The 20637-nt window shown below is 44.5% G+C and overlaps 1 protein-coding gene across 5 annotated transcripts in view; it reads right to left on the reverse strand.

Annotated features, from left to right (window-relative positions):
* RALY (RALY heterogeneous nuclear ribonucleoprotein) overlaps positions 1–19737 on the reverse strand; it is a 281882-nt gene extending 262145 nt beyond the window's left edge. For 2 of the 5 annotated variants that reach the window (XM_043495639.1, XM_038369803.2), the window contains exon 1: positions 19553–19736. The gene's annotated coding sequence lies outside the window, so the exon portion shown is untranslated. Of the gene's footprint in view, positions 1–19552 lie in introns of all 5 variants that reach the window. The other 3 variants (XM_043495638.1, XM_043495637.1, XM_043495640.1) reach the window with 2 other exon arrangements.
* Positions 19738–20637: the final 900 nt, after the last annotated feature.

Below are 20637 nucleotides of genomic sequence, written 5' to 3' on the forward strand. Positions count from 1 at the left end.
CAGGGAGTGGCAGCACACAGGTCAGCCATCACAAGTGCAAACCTACCTGGATCCTGTGATAGTAGCAGTGTCCCTATGATACCTTTGCTTTCAATAAGTTGATATTGCAATGTGGAGCCCCTTGCCATCAACACGGGAGCTAGTGTTTCTACTGCACAAACATCACTTCACTGCATTCACCATGCTGAGGTTCTAGACACAGCTGCCAATGGCCTTTTCAAGTGTGAGAACAATTTCAAGAGAATGGGGTCCCCCAATTCACTCCCACCCTTTAGAGTGCCACTCTGTACTGCGAAGAGACTCTGTAAAAATAGTCCCTCCTTACTCAAAAGTAGAACTGGTCAGAAAAATGTCATGAAATGTCATGAAAACTATTTTCCATTTGTTGATGAAATTTTGTTTTGGATGAATTGTTTTGATCACCAGCCTAATAGGCTCCTGCTGGCTGTTTTAAGCAGGTGCAATTTAGAGCAGCCTTAAGATGCGCTAAGTTGGGGGGGGCTAAGCAGTCCCTGAAAGCCCCAGGAGAAGGGGAAAAGAAAAGAACAATGGTGGAAAGCTGCCAATGCCCCAGGGCACCAAGCACTTCGAGGGGACCTGAGGATGTGTACCAGTGGTGCAAGCTAACAGATAGAGTCAGATATGTCGTATCATTAAGACATTTATTGTCAGTACGCTACACTGAAAAGACAAATTTTCAGAACCACAGCAGGGCTCTCCCGGGAACCGCAGTGGCAAAAGGAGCAGAATGCGGGGCTGCCCACAGCTCCCCCAGCAGGGCTGTACTGCCTTCAGCCCTGACCTCAACCCCTCCACGCATCTGCATCTTCTGTCAGGGGTCTGTACAGGCCTGCTGGAGCACAGGGCTGGGGGTAGTACAGCCCTGTTAGAGGAGCTACCGGCGTAGGGCTGCCTGGTGGCCCCATGTTCTGCTCCGTTTGCTGCTGCAGATTAAAATCTACTTGCACCACTGACGTGTACCAAAACTCCAGAGCACCACAGAGTTACACACTGTGACCCATACCCACCTCACACAGTACCGTGTCCTCTCTAGTGGTGGCTGGGTCACATGTAGCTGTTGATAAGCCTGCTACAGCCTTGGTTAACAGCGCTAGAACCTATTAGCTTAGGCTTTGAGATTTAAAGGTTCCAGGTTCAACCCCTGCTGCTAACAATGCATCCAGGACACAGCAGTTCAACGGGTGGATTGTATGCAAATATTTGTAAGTCGCTAATACCAGAACAAGGACCAAAAAAGACAAAACCCCTTTGCACACTCACAAACAGTTGTTGACACATACACAGAGGGGAGATGGGCACCTAGCTACCTGCCTAGCACGAGGAAATGGAGGTTTCTGCAGGTTCAAAAGTAGCAAATGACCGTTTTCCTAACACAATTAGCAGCACATCAAAGTGGAGACACAAAAGAGGAGACTATAGCTGAAATGTGTTCCCTTGTATTTCATGGAGCATGATTCACTACACAGAAATGATACTCTTACGGTTAAAGCACAAGACTAGGTCCCATGAAACTTGAGTTCCTGGCTCTGCCACAGACCTCCTGTGTGACCTTGTCCAAGTCACTTTTCTTTGTGTCTCACTTCCCCATCTGTAAAATGATACTTATTTTCTCCAACCCTTTTCCTGTCTTGTCTATTTAGACTGGATGCTGTTTGCAGGAGGTACTCTTATGTGTTTGTATACATGGGAGGCACATGAACGCCTCCTTTGGAGAGGCTAGCCCCCAGGCCCTGCCCCTTCCACCTGAGGCCCCACTCCAACCCCCTCCTTCTGTCCCCCCTCACTCTCCAGATCCCTGAGCCCGTCCCCAGCCCCGTTGCAGCTGGAGCAGTACCGGCCAAACTGCCCCAATTCCCGGCCACCAGCTGGCCTGCCTGACCCCCGGGCTGCAGCTGGCCAGCTGGCCCCAAGCCACCCCCTGGCCTGAGCCACTCCGGCTGCCAGCCAGCCAAAGCAGCCAAGCCCCAGCTCCAGGCCACCAACCACAGCGGAGACCCTGCTGGCTTCTGGGGAGAGTGGGAGTCAGGGTGGAGCCTCAGGCCAGGCTGTGGTGACAGCCTGGATTAGGGGAGGCGTATCTTATCCTGACTATGCTACTCGCTACCCAAGTTTGTATAGTTCCTAACAATGGAGCCCTGGCTCAGCTTGGTCCTTTCAGTGCAATTACAATACTGTGTTATTTGCAGTATTGTTAGCACAGAGCCAGATTTTCAAGAGCTCTGCACTCTCAATTTTCAAAAATGTTCAGTCCATAGCAGTGCTCATTGCGGCATTTATGGCTGGATTTTCTACAGCTACGATCACTGAGGGTGCTGATTTCTTTTGAAAACCTGCCCCTAGGATTTCAGCAATTAGGTGTTCCCTTATTCCCAGATCCTTGGTTTAAAGAAGAACACTACCTCCAAATATTTGTAATAATCTGCATTGCTTTCCAAACCAGATTAAAGGATGAGTCAGAAGTATTCATGATTAGGAGTCCTGATGAATAAACAAGACAATGCAAAATCCTTATTCTTCTCTAAACTTTGAGGCTATTAGCAGCAGCCGAACCTGGCATTATCCCATCATCTTCAATCTAACTCTAAATTTACATAAAAGTAATAAAGTCGTTGCTGAGCAGCAGGAAGGCTCAAGCAGGCTGAATTCTCTTGAAGTGCTAACTTCATCCAAATCATTCTGAAAAGGTGCTTATTGCTACAAAAATATTCATCTTGCCTTGTTTTGATCAAACCAGACAGTCATTGCAGTTCTGGTATGTAAATGTAGGGCAGGGAATGCAGAATTTATATATTTTTATTCCAGAAAATAAGGATTTTATGCCCTCTGTTTAGCATCAAGTCAGAATAAAACTGAAAAATGTCTTAGCTTCTCTGTTTGCTTTGTAATGGGAATCAGTGGAAAGACTCCTGCCTGACTGCCCTGAGGCCTGAAGTCTTCTGCTTATGCACAGATCAGGGACAACAGGAGGGTAACCTTCCTGACATCACCCTGTATGTCACTCTATCTTAAATCTTAGAGCTTTATACTTCTGTTCATCACCAGAGTATCTGAGCACCCTCCGCATCAAAATTAATAGCAACAGCCAGGTCCCTACTGGACTTCATGGAGACGCTGGCACCCATCCCTTTTGGGGGTCAAAATTCTGCTTGGGTTAAGGTGTGGGGGCATTCTTAAGATTGTATTAATGTCCTCTTCTTTTTTTGGTAGAGGTTTAGGGGTAGGAGGTATCAGTGCCAGGTGGTGCCCTGCCAATGTGCCTTGACCCAAACCTCAAGGGACCATCTACCTGAGCGAGGGAAAGCTGGTCTCCATGCTTATTCAGTTCATTGGCCTCTCTGCTGAGTCTGTCAAAAGATAGCAATTATGAGGATTCCTCAAATGGGGATACCCGTCTATTGAAAATTAGCCATGCAGTTACCTATTACCTTTCGAGTACAGTGGGACCAGCAGAGGGACTCATGCTGGAGTTCTCTAGACACAGGAAGATAGAGGAGAGGTTGCTGCCAGGGGGGTGTTCTGTTCTTTATGCCCATTACTGTGCTGTCCAAGCCCCTCCATGGAAGCCTGGAACTCACTTCCCCCACTTGGCCTGCCAGAAGCCAGGGCCAACACAGCAGTCGAAAGTGTTTGGCTCCTGGACCCACATGCAGCTTGATTTTCAAGAGTGCTGACCATCTGCCAGATCTCACCAAAGTCACTTTATCCAATTGAAGTCATTGGCAACTGCTGACTGCTGAGAACATAGGAAACTCATGCCACTTATATAAGTGCCTAAACATAGATGTAGGAGCCTGTCAGCCCCCAGTTTCAAAAATCAGGGCATGGATGTGTTAACCCTTTGGGCACATCTTTCTTCCCAGGTGTTTGCAGAATGGACAGGTGGGGGAAAGGGAGATGTTGCAGCCATGCAGTCATTACAAATGATTTTTTGGATGGTTTTGGAGGGCAGCCGATTTTAATAAAAGTACTCACTGCATGGGGTGGTGCCCATTAATATGTTTATACATCAAAGTAAGTGAATATTTAGGTGCAGGTATTTCCATACCAGCTGTTCACATACAACAGGTCAACAGCTGGTCATGACTTCAGGCAGCACTGCCAACCCAAAATGTTCCAAAATCTTGGGAACTCACGAGATTTGCTTAAGAATCATGAGATTTTAACACAAAATAAACACTGCGTTCTTTTTAGTTTCGTTTTTGAGCCTTTAGGTTGCACTCGGGTCATAATCCCAAGATTTTCTCCACAACTATGCAGCTAGAAACTTTTATTTCTTTAAATGAAAAAAAGAAAGGTTCTTCCATCAACATGACATCAGGAGCTCAGACTTGAAGAAGGCCCCCTAATGTCATGAGAATCAGCAACACTGGCACGGATCGCTAAGGACATAGAATCATAGAACTGGAAGGGACTTTGAGAGGTCATCTAGTCCAGTCCCCTACACTCAGGGCAGGACTATGTATTATCTAGACCATTCCTGACAGGTGTTTGTCCAACCTGCTTTTAAAAATCCCCAGTGATGGAGATTCCAACACCTCCCTAGGTGGAGTAGAACGGAGGAATCACTTTTCGTGTCTTGCTTAAAATACTTCTGCTAATACATCCCAGAATGATGTTTGCTTTTTTTGCAACAGCATTACACTGTTGACTCATATTTAGCTTGTCATCTACTATGACCCCCAGATCCCTTTCCGCAGTACTCCTTCCTATGCAGCCATTTCCCATTTTGTATGTGTGCAACTGATTGTTCCTTCCTAAATGGAGTACTTTGCATTTGTCCTTATTGAATTTCATCCTATTTACTTCAGCCCATTTCTCCAGTTTGTCCAGATCATTATGAATTTTAATCCTATCCTCCAAAGCACTTGCAACCCCTCCCAGCTTGGTATCGTCCTCAAACTTTACAAGTATACTCTTTATGCCATTGTCTAAATCACTGATGAAGATATTGAACAGAACCAGACCCAGAACTGATCCCAGCAGGACCCCACTCCAACATGCCCACTACTCTCTGGGAATGATTTTCCAACCAGTTATGTACCCATGAACTGGATCAAACTGGTGACCCAGAAGTAAACAGCTCCCTAGGCCACTACTAATCTCCTTGTCTCACCTTTCATCCCAACCAACCTTGCCTTGGGGTGGTGCTCTCTGCAGGAGCCACACACCAAGGGCCTGATCCAACACCCACCAAAGCAATAGGAGTCTTTCAATTGAGTTTAGCTAGTATTATGGCAAATGGAGAATTCTGACTTCACCTTGTGCTCACTTTCCCTACCAGTAAGACCAAACCAGAGGTACAGGAATGGGTCAGCGAACACAACAGTAGGACAAAGCGGGCTTTACATTTACATGTATAAACCAACAAAGAATCACAAGCTCCACCAACTGAAATAAAGGCCTTTTATAAAGAGAAAAGGAAGGCAAAAGCATCTGTTAGAAGCAACCCAGAGCCCTTTCGTATTTTGCATTGTAAAACTAATATGATATGACATTGCATCAAACCCTAGTACACAGCTCAGATAAATCTTTCATCAGTAAAGCTCATTGTCACAACCTGAAGCACATGGCAATACCACTGCAGTTCACCTGCAGGTGCTTCTGCTTTAGGGCTCTGTTCTTAAAAACATTCCTTACGGAGTTAGCATGTTAATTCCGTGATTTTCTTTCCTTCCTTGCACAGAGGAAAGGCTGTCAAGTTTCGTCTTCATAAAGAAACTAACACACATCTGACCTATATAGAGTGCACAGATGTGAGTGGCCCTTCATAGCACTGCATAGATGTGTGTGCAGAAATATTAAATGCTGCCTACCCGCCTGTTGGAAGTGGGTAAACAGACGTAAATTACCTTTATGAACCCTTAAGTGAAAGCCCACTTGGGAGTCAATCCCACTGCATTCCCGACCTTTTTGTTTACTTTTCACAGTCCAACTCCATTTGCATAAATAGCTCGAGTAGAGCTTTTATTCCTTTACATACAAATATTCATGTGCAAATGACACATTCAGAAGTGAGCACATTTGCATTGCTTGGGCACCATACTGGGCTCAGTTATGGTGTTAGAATGGGACAAGAGCAAATGGATAGTGAAGTCTGTGCCTCAGCCAATGCACCTGACATCTCTCTCCCCACCTCAGTCAGGGAGGAACCCAGCTATTTTTAGGATCCACTTGTATAGCTGAAGAAAATGCTCTTCTGCAAAATAAAAATGAAAAGGTTTTGAATGTACTAAAAATTCCTCAGCCTGCTCACCTCCCAAGCCTCTATCCCTAAAGTGCACCATTTCTCCTTGAGATCCAACCTGTTCCATCACTGTTCCTGTTTATAAAGGCTTAGTAATCCAATCAGGGAACAGGAAACATATTATGTGACTTGGGTGGCCAATCACAGGCCGACTACCAAATTCTGAACAACAGAGTAATCTAAGGAGCTGAAAGGGAACCAACAGGCCCAACCCCTTTTAGTTAAAGCTATTTGTACAATTTAGAATAATGAACAAATTAGCAAATATCAGGAACATGAAAAGAACAAGGAATGAACTGTTCACTGTTCTAGAGATTATACAAACTATTTATGTTACAGTAGCACCTAAAGGCCCCAGATAAGTTCAGGGCCTATAGTGCTAGACACTATACAAAACACATAGTAAGAGACAGTCCAAGCCCCAAAGATCTTATAAGCTAAACAGACAAAACATAGCAGGGGAAACCGAGGCACAAAGAGGTGAAATGACTTGCCTCACATCACACAGCAGGTCAGTGGAAGAGCCAGATACAGAACCCAAATAACCCTGAGCCCCAGGTATGTGTCCCACCCACTAGACAACACCGCCGCTCTAAGAGCAGGGAAATTTTGTACCATATCTCAGTTGTCAAACAATGGGTTAACTCCTTGGAAACCAAATACTAGCACAGTAGTGGTATTTGCAAGACTTAAAGTCTTAAGCTAAATATGGTAAAACACATCCATCCCAGTGAGACTAAGACATTAACTGTGACAGAGTGAGTCTCTTTCCACCTGGCATCCCCGGCAAAAGCACCGGACTTGGAACAGTGGTTTTAGGCATATTTCAAAATATATTTAAAATGTGTGATTGTGTGTACTTCTCTTACACGTGAACTGGGTTTGCATACTTTCAAAGCGGATGGAGTCTTTGGGACTGATGGGGGTGGGGAGAAGTGCGTCTCAGGGTACATAATGGGGCATGAGGAAACGTGGGATTTATTCCCGGCTCTGCTCGGGACCTGCTCTGTGCCCTTGAGCAACAGACATTCCCTCTGTTTCCCCTCCCATTCTTTGGCCATTTGTACTGTAAGCTCTTTGGAGCAGAGATTGTCGGTGTGTTTGCACAGCCCCTAGCTACTGCTGCAGTGAAAAGAATAATGATGAGGATAGCTGACATGGACTAGGGTTCTTATGAAGTACTCCTCTAGCTCTCTTCCCCCACGGTGGGAGAGGTGAGACACTGGCTTTCCTAACCAGACAGCTTCACTCTTATTCTTATGCAAAAAGAACAACAACAAAAAACCTCATTGGCAATAAAGGAGGCTTCTCAGGAAAAACAGCAATACAAACAAGCTAATGAGTTTGCATTCATTGTGTCAGCTTGTTTTCATTCCACTTGCTAGAAAAACTCCCTTTGTTAGTTGCAAGGAGACCTCTGAGTTGGCATAAAAGGAGAGGGAAGCTCTAGCACAGGAAAAACAAACATCTGCTTTCTCCATTTCCACACTGGATTGAAACTTAGTTAAAAAACAGCATTCAGAAGCAGAGTGCTTTCCTCACTGCAGTCAGCGACAGAGGGCGTCTCTCCATCGCTGTTCATCTGTTCACATGGAGACAGAAGCCTCCATCAAGTAAGCTAACAGCATCCCAGTGCATCAGAAGTGTTGAAAAACTTCTGCAGGCATTTTATTAAGTGACATTTATTCATATGACTATTTTACTGTATATACATACACACCACAACATTTGCTGCAATCACTCGAATTTCCCTATTTGCATCACTGACCCAGCAAAATTTCAGATTTGTGGAGTCACTTGCTAAACCAAGAAGAATATTCCTCCTCATTCCCTGCCCTAAATTGCTGAGTAATGTTGTATGCGTAACTGAGTTTGGCCCCACGGCAGGCTGCGTTTTTGGCATTAGACATAGCAAGCTGATTGGACGCATAGTTTGTTCAGCTCTTCATGAGCCTGCTAGATGAGGAGCATTGTGTAAATACAAGATGTTATCCCATCATAACAGTAGGAAGGATGGCCTAGTTGTTAAGACACTGAACTAGGATACATGGATTCCAATCCTTGGTTACCTACAGGCTTTCTGGGGGACCATGGGCAAGTCACTTAACCCATTAAGGGTATGTCAACACAGCAAAGAAAAACCGGCAGCAGGCCCAGGCCTACTGATTCAGGCTCACATTGCTTGGGCTGTGGGGTTGTTTCATTGCAGTGTAGACTTCCGGGCTTGGGCTGGAAATGGAGCTCTGGGACTCTCCCACCTCACAGGGTCCTAGAGCCTTGGCTCCAAACTGAGCTCAGCCAACATTGACACAGTAGTGAAACAGCCCCACAGCTCGAGTCTCAAGTCAACTGGCACGGGCCAGCCACAAGTGTCTAGTTGCTGTGTAGACATATCCTGGTGCCTTAGTTTGCCAGGTATAAAATAGGCTGATACAGTATTTTCCTATGCCCCAGGAGTATAGGTTAAAAATCCATTCGTTATGAGGTGACAAGTGCTGTATTTTTTCCTTAGATGTTAGCAGCTTGTTAGACAGACCTGCTAGAGTCACACAAAGTCAGACATCAGCGTTAACAACTGTAAACCTGAACTAGAGAAGTCAATGCAGATAAAGTAGGGAATGACAATAAAAGTTTAGAAACATTCTTAACATAGCCTTCATTTACCATTCAGGTTTCAGAGTAGCAGCCGTGTTAGTCTGTATTCGCAAAAAGAAAAGGAGTACCCGTGGCACCTTAGAGACTAACAAATTTATTAGAGCATAAGCTTTCGTGAGCTACAGCTCACTGCATCCGATGAAGTGAGCTGTAGCTCACGAAAGCTTATGCTCTAATAAATTTGTTAGTCTCTAAGGTGCCACGGGTACTCCTTTTCTTTTTACCATTCAGGTTATTCACTTTAGCCCCTTGCTTGGAGTCCTTCAACTGGGTAATTCCCTGTATATGTTCTGAGGTGCTGTAGCTCTTGTCTCATAAGATCTGGTATTCTGAGACATACTGTAGAGGAACAAGTACGAGCAAGAATCTGAATAATGAAATCAATGATGCACTCCCTGGTCTGACCACTGCTTAGAAAACACATATCAGTTTTTTCCACTAAATGCATCCGATGAAGTGAGCTGTAGCTCATGAAAGCTTATGCTCTAATAAATTTGTTAGTCTCTAAGGTGCCACAAGTACTCCTTTTCTTTTTACATATCAGTTGATGATTGTATACATTCTCTTGCTCTATAGCATTTATTAGGGATTAGAAATTGGTGTGTTAGAAAAATATCTGCATACCTAAGGAAGCAGCCCTAAATAAAATGTCAGGTAATGGCTTATTAATGCTTGTTCCAAGTAAGACTGCAGCTTCCAGGCTTGCCTCCCTTGAATTAGCTACGCTCACAGTCTACCTTCAGTACGTTGGAGCAGTGCCACTCCACTGGCTTATTCTGTATATGTAAAAATGATGCCTTGCTGCCTTTATACACACAGAGGCTAGATGGGGAGCTGTGTTCCCTCTAGGACCATACCCCAGGCCATCACTATAGCATCACAATGTTCTCAAGTGGGGAAGTGGAAGATAGAGATGCTGCAAGTCCCCTCCACCAGCCGTACCACTATTAAATTGTGGTGCTAACATTTATTGGTTCTGGGCATCAGACTCAGCTATGGCATTCCTCCCACTGCTAAATGTTACTTTATGGTGCCCTCACCCTTGTGCCAAACAGAAAGGACAAATGGGAGGGGACTGTTGTCTCCTTACTAAAACTCAGTGGGGGTGTTCTGGTCAGCTAGCTCTCAGTACCAAAAGAAAGGGGAAGGGTTGATGGGAAATCAGGACCCTGAGACTGACAGTCCCCAGGAACAGTGGGGAGAGGCTAATGCTCCAGGTCAGCCTGATTAGCCTGCCCACCCTGTTAATCAGGGAGTCAGGAGGCCAGGGGGGTCCCGTCCTCCATGTGAGCTGGAATTGCCTGGGTCAGACAGAGTGGGGCCGAGCTAAGGAGAAAGCAGGGGCCTGAGTTGAGCTGGGGAGCAGAGGGGCCAGAAAAGCAGCCCAGGGAGCAGAGCCACAGAAGTAGCCCACAGAGCAGAGCTGTGCTGGGGGGAGAGCTGCAGCACCCAGAGCCAGAGGGGCCAGAGCAGCAGCCCGGGGAGCTGGAGGCAGAGTAGCAGCAGCAGCCATGCTGAGGCGGAGTGGAGCTGGAGCTGAGGCTGGAGCCTGATGCGGTGAGCAGCTGGGAAGAGCGAAGAGGACCCTGGGCAGCAGGTCCAGTGCAGGGAGATGCCCCAGCCAAGAGTCCATGCAAGCTAGACTTGGATGGGGACAGGGCAGAGGCGATGCTAGGAGGAAAGGCCCTGCCACCTAAAGCCTGAGGGCATGCGGCCAGCGCCAGAGCAAGTGACTGACCTGCAGCATCCCTGCAGCACAGCCAGGGCCTTAGGAGGAGGTCTGGGACTTGTAAGGGAAGTTCAGTCTGTTACTCACATTCCAGAGATGGCTGGTTGTGACGTCCCCGTGCCACAGAGCGGGGTGACACGTTTTCCTTTAACCTTTCCCATTTTTTCTTTTTTTTTTTTTAAATTGATTGCTGTTTAATAAATTGCATTTGCTTTGAACTCTATGTAATGATCAATGGGTCAATCATCTGGTGCTGAGAGAGCACCCCAGATTGGGGACACCCTAGCCCCTGCCCTAAGTGACCACAACAAGGTTGGGGGGTTGAGACCCCCAGGAATCCTGGGCCCAGCCTTGTTGGGGTTACCAGGACTCTGCCATACAGGAGAGTGGAAGGGGAGCCCTTGAGGTCAGGCAAGCCTCTGGTAAAGGTAGTGGGAGCGAAGACTCAGATCCTTTTGCTAGCCCATTTCATTGGGGTAGTGTATAAGCCAGGAAAGTTCCCCACAAGAGCAGGGCCATTCCCCTGCTTACACAAAGGCTCATCTGTTGCAGTACGGGAAGAGCCAGCTATTTGTAGACGGGAACCAATGCAGTGGTTCAAGCACTCGGAGTTTGCATTTTTTATCATCATGAAAGCAAATGGCACTTCGGTGCCTCGTTTCTTTGTTTTCATTACACCCCTGCTTGCTTTTGGGCCTGGCCTCAAAGCCTGTCTGCGTAAAGAGAGCATTGGAGGGCACTGATGAGGGTTACAAGCAAACAGCCAGAGTAGAGGCTACCCCTGATTTATGCTTCAGATGAAAGAGGTCCACCACCTGTGAGTTTACAGGGCCTGTTCATTTTGGAAAAGCGATAATTTAAGGTCCATTTTGTAACATTTGCTGACAGAACAAAGAGGAAGGACCGCAAAAGATGATCAATGCTTAGCCCTGTATTAAAAGTGATTCAATAAGCTGCAGAAAATAAAGAAGTAATCAGGGCCCAGGAGCCTGGATAAAAGCTGACAGAGGAATTGCATTTTTTCCTAAGCAAATATTACCCAGCTAATGGCTGGGCTCAGAAAGGTCCCAGTTCTTTGAGGAGAGGCAAGAGTTCACCGACCCTCATGCCTGTGGGGCAAGACACCAGCTTTAATACCTTTTGTGGAACTATTATAAATGAAAAGTTTATAAACCCTCCGTCCCCTGATAACACTGGGGGCAGTTCTGCTTCCAGAAGGAAATAAGCTACTGTTTGTTAATAAATATACCCTATGGAAAGATTATTTACACCACATTCAAATTATTGGAGAACATCTTCTTTTGCTTCACTATATGAGACCCTTCCATTCCCATTTAAGATGGAAACCAAAACAAAACCACTTTTGATGTTTCTTTCAGTGATTGTTCATGTGTTTTTGATGTTGTACAACTGAATATTCAATTCATACCAAACTCTTTTGGTGAAATTTTACCATCATACACTTCTCTCAGCTGTTTCTTGCATTCAGTTAATAGAGAGAATTACATGAGGTAAATGGGGGGTGCCTGCTGTATAGGTTGATCAGAGGGCCTTTTTGAACAATCATCATTGAAAAAGCTGCAGCTCCAGGGTTTAGTTTCAGGGCTTAGGACAGTGATCCTACCATAAGAAGCAACAGGGCTCCATATGGGCCCAGGAGTCTGCTCATGGAGGTCTCTTGGCAAGATCAGACCTTTAGTCTCCATTACAGGTGCTGGTAGTATTCACCCAGCTAACTTTTAGAATGGACCATATGTGCTGGCAATACCTTCAAGGCCCACTTGTGCAATGGTGCTACTCATGTCAGTAAGGCTCACCAACATAAGTAGGGGATGCACAGTCAGGTCCTAAATTCTAATAGCAAGATCCATGGTCAAATCAAGTTTAACTTAACTTTGAGCTATTACAGAGGAGCCAAACAAGCTACTACAAACTGGAATTTTTGCATGGATCACAACAGCTTTGTGTTCCTTTTATAACATCTGACGAAATGGGGTGCATCTGACAAAGTGAGTATTCACGCACGAAAGCTTATGCTACGATACGTCTGTTAGTCTATAAGATGCCAATGGACTCTTTGCCCCTTTTATAACACACGACCTGCCACAGTCCAAAAGCCACAAGCAGATACTCCCTGGTAACCAAACAACCTCATACAGACACAGTGACACCTGTCTGACACAGCCCATCTGAAGCCTGGCCTCCAGCAGTGACATTAGCATTCAGGCTAAGCAGTATTGGTAGTTCTGGAATATCATTCTAGGAGGGTCTTCTAAGATTTCCACACACCCCATGCCAACTCCAAAGAACCCACCACTTCTAAAGCATCTCCACTGTGCTTCAGGCCGTCCTGGTTAGGAACAAATTCACTTCCCTCATAGGCTTCCATCAGGCGGCACTCCTTCTTAATTAGCTCTTGCATCAGTCACCCCCATCTTCATATCCTCTTGCCTGGGCTGTTCTAATTAGGTCTACCTTGAAGGCAGGCAAGTCCAGGTTGAATGAAGGAGCTAACAGGAGCGCATCAAACCCTAGCTGTCAGGTGAAAGGCAAGGAACTGGTTGCTGTATATACAGCCCTAAATGGTCTAAATACAAATCTCTTTAGGACTGCTCCAGCGCAGGGTATGATCCGAGCTTCTCTGGATCATGAGAAATTGATACATAAAGGGAACAATTGGCAGAATTTTTTCAGTCTCAGACCCACGCCTCTGGAATTCACTCCCTGTGGAAATATAACTGAGCGCAGAACTAGAAGGAGATGGAGATGAACTTTTCTGTCCAGACCCTTCCAAATCCTGCTTTCCCAAAGGGCTAGCAAACCTGAAGTCAGCAGGCAAGCCTGGGATTTGGGCTTCTCTTAGTTAGATCGTGAATGTCTCATCTTAAGTCTTGTAAAGCATCCATGTACCAGGGCATCTAGATACCAGGATGATGGGCATTAGTAACAACAGCTTCTGCCCATGCTCCCTCATGCTAGAAGACGTGCCTGGCTCCAAGGAATTGGTTATGTAATCAACTTTTTTTTAAGAAGAAGAAAACCCCCAATTCTGACTGTATACGTCTGGCTTCATATATCGGTTCCCATCACCGTTATATGTATTGATGCTGACATTTACTCTGGCAGGAGATTTTACTATTCACCCTCATGTCCAGGCTTAATTCTTTTACTGAAAGGCAGGACTCCACTTGGAACAATTTGATGCATCTCTTCTTAATATAAGAAGTGGCACAGTGTAAAGGCTGGGCCTAGCTACTGTTTGGGTTTTGATAGTGGAGGAGCTGGACCTGAACTTGCTAGTATCTTCACTCTTGTTTATTTATCCTTCTTATAACTCCCTATAGTAGCAATCTGAGACATATACACGGTTATCCTTACCATAGTGTAGTAGAGAGCCCAAACTGTCTGCTAGGGAAAGCATCTGAATGATGAAGCAGCACCCCTGTCAGTTTCTAATCTCCTGTGGTACCAGCATATGCTGAATTGATGCTGCAGATTTCAATAAGAGACTATTTGTATTAGGCAGGGAAAGAGACAAATAGCCCAAAGGACTCCATGCCATTTAACTTGCTCCTGTTTTCTAAAAAACAAATGCCATTCACTTTCCTTTGATTTTAAAAAAAGATCTTTCTGAAGAAAAGAAGGCAACTCATGCAATATCTCTAGTAAATCCTTCCAAAGGAGAAGGACAGATGCACTAGAGGAACAAGGAAGCTGTTTGTGGCACTGGGGAAACTGGGTTCTAAATCCTAGTTTTAGGGTAGGAGTCAAGAGCTACAATATCAGGCTCAAAGCAGAACCAGTCCTGCTCCCTGTAATGTCAATAGCAGAACTCCCAGTGACTTCCATGGGAGGCAAGGCTGAACCCAATATGCTTCAGCATTTCTCCTTTGTGGGACAGACGAGAAATAGCCGTCTCCTTTTAGGCCATCATTCAGTTTCTGACTCTTCTGAAGAGCGGCTTGGAAATGGTTCCAGCCTGTGCTTTTCAAAAAAAGGAAGAGACCAGCCCTTTTGAGTGGAAATAGCAGCTACAGAAATTCATTTGATCCCACACACGTCCAACACAAAGATTCTGGACTGAAAGACACAAATGTCCTGATAAGATCAGTAATGAAGAGGATTGTCATTTTGAGTCTGCGTGGCAGAGTTGGAGGCTGAGCCTACTTTGTCTGTGTAACTTGTTTGGTTCAAATATGACTCGTGCTGCCCTGAACAGGGTGTCCCACTAATTAGCATCCTCTGTCTGTTCAAGCAGGACTGTTTATAGTGAAAAATATATATGCACAGTTAAGGAAGAGCAGCCTTGGAGAATGAGTTTGTTTTAGAACTTGACCTCTGCAGAATTATAACCTTCTTCGTAATTTCACTAACGAGGAGGCTTTGGAGGATTGTATTTATGCCCCTTTAATGCTATCACAATCTATCTAATATTGCTAATCCAGAGAATGAGTTTTTGGGCTCTCTGAAGCAGTAACCTGTCCTCAGCTTTCGCCTCATTATTAAAATTGAAATAGTTATCTCTGATGCTCCTAGTACTTGAATTTTATTAAAAACACAGATAATTTCTCTCATCCATTGTTAAGATCCTACAGAGCTCAGATCCAGCTTTACAGTCTTCATATACATGGTCTATTCACCGATTGCAGGGCCTGACCCAATCGAAGTCAATAGAAAAAGTCCCATTCACTTCACCTCTGGATCCTGCTCACCGACTAACAGAAACAGGATACTAAGGATGACTGGCTTAGGTTGCATGGAGCAGATGAAGATATAAGAAAGGTTCATGAATTTCTAAAAAAGTTGAAGGGCTTTTTGCAATTGGCCTGAATGTTCCTCATTTGTAGAGGAATGGAGGGTTACCTAGAATGTGCACAGTAAACAGTTCTCCCTCGTCCCACTTCATATCATTATAACCTTTGCTTGAAGTCTCAGTTTCTGATCCTAACAGGTAGCCCACTTGTAAAAAACAATCTTACACTCACGTGTTAAGTCTGTAGAATGCCAGCAAGCTGCTCTTAAGTCAGTCTCTGCACTCATATCACTTCAGTCCCATCTTCTGTAAAGTATGTATAATTACATTTACATCAGCGATGCAGCTACCAAAAAACTGACCCTCTAAATCAATATACACCTCCGAGTCAGAGGAACTAGATACTCTCACTCGCCTGAATTCCTTACAAATAAGAAACTGGTACTGGTGGGGGGAGGAGGAAATAGACAGTTCAAGCTGTGCCAAGGAACAGTGCTGCATTCTTGTGCAACAGCAAAATCAACTTAATCACAAATGACAACTTCTGAAAACCTTCTTGGGATTCCTCCCTTGCATTTTTCTAGGCCAGCTTGAAAACAAAAGCTTTGTCGTCTTCTTAAAATGCAATGGCCTCAGGCATTCTAAAAAAAGGTGACATAACTCAGGTCTGAAAAATGCCTGTTGGCTTTCAGATTCTCCTAAGAGCCTTTCTTTACTATTCAGCTTGATTCAGATCAGCATGAATTCTACCTATTAACCTTCCGCTCAAACTATAAATCTGAAAAGTAGAGATTTAGGATTATATTTTAATTAGCTCATTAAAACTTTATAGTTATGAAAAAATAGCTTATTTGCTTGAAATATTTTCCTTTCTCCCCTTAGTACGTTATGAATTTATAAATCATTTGCTGGGACATTTTATCCTAAAGTTAGCTCTGTTCAGCTCATTATTTCAGTTTTTTCCCCCAGCATGTATTACTTGCTAGACATATTCAGTCTTTCCATCATTACTTCCTAGTTTCAAATCAAACAATGTCTTCAGACTAGCTTTCAATTGAAGCCTGACCCCAGAGACACACAGTTTAATTCTGAAATAAATTTATTTTGTGTTTTTCCAAATAATAGAATGCAACCCTATCTAGAGTAACACATAAGGGAATGACAAAGCAGGGGACAGGAATAGATTCAGATCTCTTCAAATGAAGCTCCGCCATCTCCAATATGCATAACTAATATTTTGGAAAATTCTACAATAGCTTTAGCGTATCAAGGAGCTTCTGAGATTTTACATCCAGCGGCCTTTTCCTTTGACTAGATATAAAATTCTAGGACTGAAAGTTCCCGATGCAGCCATCAATACAGAACACAAATCAAAGAAAGTTCTGCTGCTTTTACTTAATAATTTGGTGCATGGGTAGCTAAAGAGTCTCCTGGTGCTGAAAATATTTTATTTTTTGAGGGACTGTATTTTATTTCACACAAGCCAGTCTCCATTCGTTGAAAGACTTAATCCTCCCCTTACAATCTGTAAGTAAAACATTGTTCCAAAATCACTGCCTATTATCTGCCTTTTCTAAAGAAAGTGGTTCTTAGAGACACACTTTCTTTGCTTTGCCATTCCCTTAAAATCCATTGACAATGTTATCTTGACAGTCAGAGCCAACATACAGGCAATCTTTCATTGGCACAGCACTGAGAATTAAATGAATACCTGTCTTACTATATTCACTTCATGAAGAAAGCTCTTAGGTTCAAACAAGCCTAATTCTGCTGCTTAAAAAAAAAGTCTTAAAAACTTCCAGGAATAATCGGTGTGACAAGTGGCCATTAGAATCTCTTACAACCTACTTACTCCAAAGAGCCTTTTTTCTTTTTACACTGCTTTGGTGCAACAGTGTCTAGATTTTGGTCACACAACATGTGCATCTTAGTCATCTCCCCCCCCCCCTTTTTAAACTGAAATCTCAGTTAAAAGACGCAAAAAAATTCTACATTGCTTAGAAGCTCCTCCTGCACCTGCTTTCTTTAGTCCAATGACATGAAACTTTTTCCCAAATAAAATTAGACCCAAATCATAAGAAACAGGAAAATGAAATGATACAAAAACCCAACTGAATGTCCCCCCCCCCAAACTGACAGATCCTAAACCACCAAATTGACTATCTGAGATGGATTGCCCGGCCCCTAGCTGTAACAGGGGAAGATGGGCTAGTTTTGAGGGATTTAGCTCCTTAGCAAATACAGCTCTGAGCCCCTGCACTGCTCTCTCCCACTCAGGAGACCACTGTCATACAGATGTCTCCCATAACAGCTCCCTCCTGGGCACCACACACTGTTATAGGCCATTGATTAGCACGCTTATGACGCCTACTCACAAAAGGCAAGTCAATAATAACATGTTTAATATGAAACAGGATGCATCCAGCCTCAGGAGCTGTCAAATGCAGCCTTAAAACCCTCCACCCTTTAAAGTTCAAAGAGGAGAGCTACCAAGCATGGAGAGACTGCAGGGAAGTGGGAAAGCCTCAGTTTGAAGCTCAGTGCAACCCTCTCAGAAATAAGCTTAAACCATCTACATTTCTCCCTTTACTGCAAATTGTGGCTTAGTTTAGAGAAGGTCATCAGACATGGAAGAGATTAGATGTGGGAATAACTTTATAAATAGGCATTGTTTCTCTCTAATCTGGTTTCCTCTGAAACAAATGGAGTCCAACACAAATAGCCAAGCCTTTGAGAGCACAATTTTGTATGAAAAGTGGATTTTTCTTTATCGTCTCCAATGGCCATTGAAATTGCCAGTACAGATATAGCAATGGCAACCCATCAGCTTCAACTATTGTATGTTAGAAAACTACCATTTAAAAAAATAAAACAAAAAAAGTGTTTTAACAATAACAGGCAAAAGATTTATTTCAAGCCCCCATTTGCTACAAAGAAAGCACTTTTGTTCAGGTGTGGTTCAAGCTGACATGGGATTTGATTAGTGCATTCAGAGTCTATTCAGTCAGCACAAAGCATCTTAAATAAGTTCCAGCAGGCACAATAGTAATCTTAGCCGCTGAGAGCACAGAGTTTAAATTTTACAAGAGCGATAAAATAACTTGTTATTTCACTCACTACTACTTTTCCAAACAGCACCCCTGATTGCAATAATGGATAGAAGTGTTCTTTTGAACATAACAAGCAAATCCAGCATCAAAGATACATGACAAAAAACCACAGACACACCTGGGTCAATATATTTCCATCAGTATAGCGCTGAGACACAGGGAATGGTATGGCATTCAATAAGAACTGGTTTATTGTTTCCCTCATAGTGGATTAAGGTAGAAAAGGTTTTATCCCACACTCTGCAGGTGAAATCTGGGCCCCTTTCAAGTCAATGGCTGCTTTGCCATTGACTTCAGAGGGGCCAGGATTTCACAGGGATAGTTTTTGAAACATGAAAGTTTCTCATCCACCAGCCTACCGCTGTTGATGCCTCTGTCCTCTTTCCCCCTTCCTGTTCTCCCTGCATTACTAGATAGGTCAAAAACCTTGAGTCAGGTCAATACTCCCAAGAAAATCACTTCCAAATAACAGTTAAAAAAAAAAAGAGGGGAGGGGGAATTCTCATGTCCTTCAACACATCCATTTTTTAAAATATCTTCCAAGAAGATTCTATGTATTTTTGCAAGACCCAAGGCTGTAATATATCCAAGAAAAAAAAGCGGGGGGGGACGACAAAAATTTAAAAGTTAAGAGAAAGAAGAAACCACACACAGCATTCAAACATTGGCACCTGCAACAAGAAGGACAAATGTCTCTGAAAACAGAGCATGGCAGTGCTTAAAACAAACCCACTTTCAAAACAGACTTTTTAAAAGAGGGAGCGTATTTCGTTTTTAAAAAGGAAAATAAGAGGGATCAAAGGAAGGAAAAATTAGCGGGTGCGTCAGAAAGGGATTTTAGTTGCTACATCTCACGCTGTAAGTGGCAGAAACAAAGAGACAGAAAGGGCCTGATTTAATAGAAAAAAAAATCCCATAAACCTTTTATTGGAAAGATGTTTTTAAAAATCAGGATTAATTTACTAAAAGAAAAAGACTCGGGAAGGGGGGGGGGAGGGAGAAGCAGCCCAAGAAGAAAGAAGAAGAAAAAAAATACTCACCAAGCAAGAAAATGTCAGAGGTAAAAATGTCAAAGAAGAAGTGAGTGAGAAAGGGGAGGAGGAAAGAGTGAAAGCCAGCCCAGCGCACACACACAGAAAAACAGCAGCAGCCCTAGCTACTGCTGCCCCTCCAAGCCAGAGCCTGTCCTCAACTCTAGGGAGCTGCGAAGACACTGACAGCAGCAGCGCTCAGTCCAACAGCTGAGAGCCCTCCCAGCTGCACGTACCATTGCCGGAGCCAGGGAGGGGGAGAAAAAAAAGCTCTCCCTCCCCCCCGGTCTCATCTCCTCTGCCCTGCAGAGATGCTGCGAAGCAGCCAGTAGGTGCATAGCTTGGGGGTGGGGGGGTTACACTGCTTTTACAAGCCCCTGTCCCCGGGAGGATCTGACTGTGCCCAGCATCTGGGAGTGGAGAAGCGTCCCTCCCCCAGGCTGCTGATGGAAAAGGCCAGCTCCTAGAGGTAGCGAATGTGGGAGAGGGAGGAAGCCCAGAGGAGGGGTCTGGGAGCTGAGGCTTAGTTCTAATCTCTGCTTGATTGTATCCCAGGTGTGATCCCCTTCAGTGAGCAGTGTAATCACAGTGGGACCTCCTGCTGGACTGCCCTGCACTTGCTGTGGGTGGCAATGGCTGGATCCTTGCAAGAAGGGATTGGCTTGCTCTTCAGAGGAGAGGGCTGGTTGGCAGTGTGAGGCCCCCAGCAGAGCAGGCATGCTGCAGGGAAGAGACACAGCTCAGCCCACCTAACCTGGAACTCCTATGGCAGAGGGGGGAACCTCAGTTCCATCCACTGCTGGCTGTAGCATCTGATCCAGAGAGCCCTTACTCACTTGAGCAGTTCTCCTTACTCATGGTAGTAGCTCGGCTGAAATGAATGGGACTTCTTGCGTGAGCAAGGACTACTGAAATAGATTCATAGATATTAAGGTCAGAAGGGACCATTCTGATCATCTAGTCCGACCTCCTGCACAGCGCAGGCCACAGAATCTCACCCACCCACTCCTACAAAAAAAACCTCACCTATGTCTGAGCTATTGAAGAATTCCCCATCTGTAAAATGGGTTTAATACTTCCTTTGTCTATTTAGA

The sequence above is a fragment of the Dermochelys coriacea genome, chromosome 13 (genome assembly GCF_009764565.3).
Source record: "Dermochelys coriacea isolate rDerCor1 chromosome 13, rDerCor1.pri.v4, whole genome shotgun sequence".
NCBI classification, from domain to species: domain Eukaryota; kingdom Metazoa; phylum Chordata; order Testudines; family Dermochelyidae; genus Dermochelys; species Dermochelys coriacea.